This window comes from Lucilia sericata, unplaced genomic scaffold (genome assembly GCF_015586225.1).
Source record: "Lucilia sericata isolate MDLA Ls3-8-SP2 unplaced genomic scaffold, ASM1558622v1 Contig000211F_arrow, whole genome shotgun sequence".
Classification (NCBI taxonomy): Eukaryota; Metazoa; Arthropoda; class Insecta; order Diptera; family Calliphoridae; genus Lucilia; species Lucilia sericata.
Genome location: NW_023994239.1, coordinates 517891 through 522163, shown reverse-complemented (window position 1 = coordinate 522163; position 4273 = coordinate 517891).

The following is a 4273-nucleotide window of genomic DNA, read 5'->3' as shown; positions in this document are numbered from 1 at the left end:
TATGGATATCTTAATTTAGTAATGAGTTATGCGCGTTTAAGTGATTTTCGGGAGGGGACCTTGTATGGGAGCTATGTCCAATTATGGACCAATGAAAAAAGTGTTTTCTCGGTATGAATTTTATTGACGTAAGACTTTAATTTGCAAAATTTTGTGAAGATATCGACATTGTGGCGGAAGTTATTAACAAAAAACCCATTTTCCGGGAATATGTACTTTTGTATGGGAGGTATATGAAATTGTGGACCGATGCTAACAATTTTTAGCAGGGATCAAGATCTTGTGTAGAAACTTATGTATGGTGATTTTCATGAATTTATCTTGCATGGTTTACGAGAAATTTACATCAGAATGTGTAAAAAATGCTTATTTTTTTCGAGGTTGTTTTAAATTTTGATTCATAACTCTTCCCGGTGTGAACCGATTTTGTTCATTTTCAATACCAAACTGCTTAGGACAATAATGAATATTTTCGGTGAATTTGGTTTACTTCCTCTGCTTCGTTTTAACGTGAGCGTGTTTTAGGCAGACAGACAGACGGACAGACGGACATAGCTAAATCGACTCAGAATTTGATAAGGACCCAGAATATATATACTTTGTTGGGTCTCAGATGAATATTTCTTGGTGTTACACACGGAATGACAAAGTTATATATACCCTCTATCACCACTGATGGTGGTGGAGGGTATAAAAATGCTTATTTTAGATTTAAAACACACAATAGTTAAAGTGCTCTTTAGACTTAAAAGCCATTAATAAAATTGTGGTATTCATAAACAAATAATAAACCTACATTAGCTATTGTGCTGTTTATTGTTTAACTTGGCAGCACTGTACAATTTGGCTGTCATTTTCTGTGTTAGTGTTGCGTACAATTAGGATAAAATATTCGTTGATTCGGTTTTCTTAATTTTATATTTTTGGTTATAACACATTTTTGAAAATAAAAACGAACTTTTAAGAAAAATAAATGTATACATGGCTGCAATAAATATATATTTAGTTCAGATGAATGAATATAACATATATATTTTTAATTATAATTAAAAGTATTCGAATAACGAATATTTTGTGACAAAATAAACATCACTATGCACATTTTGTTATTTTTACTTATTTTTATAGCAATTTTTAATAAATTTTTGCAAATACTGATAAATGTCTTTGATAAAAGACTACATTTTATTGCCGGAGAAGATATTTTGCATTGATAGAATACTAATCAATATAATTTACACTCTTAATTACTTCATGGCTTTATATTTAGCGAATAAACTATGAAAAAGACAAATAAAATGATTATGGCCATGATTTGATTGACAGGCGGGCATTTCCAAATTGCCAAAAATAGTATTGACCAACTGGAATATTGTCAAATATTCATCTATTAATCCAATAATGCCTAGATTTTAGTTATTCCACCAAAATAGAAACTTTTAAAATTTATCTGGAATTTTATTTACAAATTTGTAAATGTTAAAATTACAATTTTTAGATTTCATTTCAGAATAAAACATAACTAGTTTTCGTCTTCAACCTAAAATTAATGCTTAATCAGAGACAAAATTTGTAAAAAAAATCAACTTATTGTTGGCTTAAAGTAGGGGCGAGCGTACAATAAATTTTTTCTATTTGTCATTGGTTTATTGAAAGTATTTTAAGCTATCTGGCGTTTATGAATACCATTTTCGTGGATTTTGCCTAATAATGTTTAATAAACCTAAAACAACTTTTTATGAATACAACCGTAAATCTTTGAAAATAATCATTTCCATGAGTACGAATTATTGATACTAAAATTGAAAGACCTAATGCTCCTTCACATACACTAAAAGTTAAAAATATTATTCTAAAAAAATGTTCATAATTTAATATCTATATATATATAAATGAAAGTGTGTATGTATGTTTGTTTGTTTGTTTGTGCTTTATAGACTGCTAAACGGCTGAACCGATTTTCCTGAAATTTTCACAGTTTCTTCCTGTATGTCTGGAAGGAACTATAGGCTACTTTTTATGTTGAAATTTCATGTGGGCGACGTGCCACGCCCATATTAAGAAAATATTAAGTTAGTACATCTGAGATAATATAATAGTTAGAGTCTTCAAATTTTGTCGGAGCAACTGTAGTATCAATATAATTATTTAAGACAAAAAGTGGCGGATTAGCATTAGGGGGCGTGGCACCTCCCATATAAATTAAATACAAAAATTCGTTTATCTTGGAAACTATTATAGTTAGAATATTAAACATTTCCCACGAGTAACTTTAACATCCATGTAAACATTTTGGAAATAAATTGGCGGACTACCCATGAGGGGAGCAGTGCCTCCCATATTAATAAAATACAAAAATTGGTTTATCTGGGAAACTAATAGAACTAAATTCTTCACATTTTGCTCTAAGAACTTAAATATTCATCTGAACATATTTTAGAAAAAGAGCGGACTTTCGTCATGGGAGCTTGGAGCCCCCCATATAAATTAAGTAGGAAAATTATTATATCTGAGAAACTATTAGAGCTATAATATATGTATGTATGTATGTATGTATGTATGTATGTATGTAGTGTATGTATGTATGTATGTATGTATGTATGTATGTATGTATGTATGTATGTATGTATGTATGTATTGTATGTATGTATGTATGTATGTATGTATGTATGTATGTATGTATGTATGTATGTATGTATGTATGTATGTATGTATGTATGTATGTATGTAGTATGTATGTATGTATGTATGTATGTATGTATGTATGTATGTATGTATGTATGTATGTATGTATGTATGTATGTATGTATGTATGTATGTATGTATGTATGTATGTATGTATGTATGTATGTATGTATGTATGTATGTATGTATGTATGTATGTATGTATGTATGTATGTATGTATGTATGTATGTATGTATGTATGTATGTATGTATGTATGTATGTATGTATGTATGTATGTATGTATGTATGTATGTATGTATGTATGTATGTATGTATGTATGTATGTATGTATGTATGTATGTATGTATGTATGTATGTATGTATGTATGTATGTATGTATGTATGTATGTATGTATGTATGTATGTATGTATGTATGTATGTATGTATGTATGTATGTATGTATGTATGTATGTATGTATGTATGTATGTATGTATGTATGTATGTATGTATGTATGTATGTATGTATGTATGTATGTATGTATGTATGTATGTATGTATGTATGTATGTATGTATGTATGTATGTATGTATGTATGTATGTATGTATGTATGTATGTATGTATGTTTGTTGTTTGTGCTTTATAGACTGCTAAACGGCTGAACCGATTTTCCTGAAATTTTCACAGTTTCTTCCTGCATGTCTGGAAGGAACTATAGGCTACTTTTTATGTTGAAATTTCAAGTGGGCGACGTGCCACGCCCATATTAAGAAAATATTAAATTAGTATATCTGAGATAATACAATAGTTAGAGTCTTCAAATTTTGTCGGAGCAACTTTAGTATCAATATAATTATTTAAGACAAAAAGTGGGCGGATTAGCATTAGGGGGCGTGGCACCTCCCATATAAATTAAATACAAAAATTCGTTTATCTTGGAAACTATTATAGTTAGAATATTAAACATTTCCACGAGTAACTTTAACATCCATATAAACATTTTGGGAAATAAATTGGCGGACTACCCATGAGGGGAGCAGTGCCTCCCATATTAATAAAATACAAAAATTGGTTTATCTGGGAAACTAATAGAACTAAATTCTTCAAATTTTGCTCTAAGAACTTAAATATTCATCTGAACATATTTTAGAAAAAAGAGCGGACTTTCGTCATGGGGAGCTTGGAGCCCCCATATAAATTAAGTAGGAAAATTATTATATCTGAGAAACTATTAGAGCTATAATGTATGTATGTATGTATGTATGTATGTATGTATGTATGTATGTATGTATGTATGTATGTATGTATGTATGTATGTATGTATGTATGTATGTATGTATGTATGTATGTATGTATGTATGTATGTATGTATGTATGTATGTATGTATGTATGTATGTATGTATGTATGTATGTATGTATGTATGTATGTATGTATGTATGTATGTATGTATGTATGTATGTATGTATGTATGTATGTATGTATGTATGTATGTATGTATGTATGTATGTATGTATGTATGTATGTATGTATGTATGTATGTATGTATGTATGTATGTATGTATGTATGTATGTATGTATGTATGTATGTATGTATGTTTGTTGTTT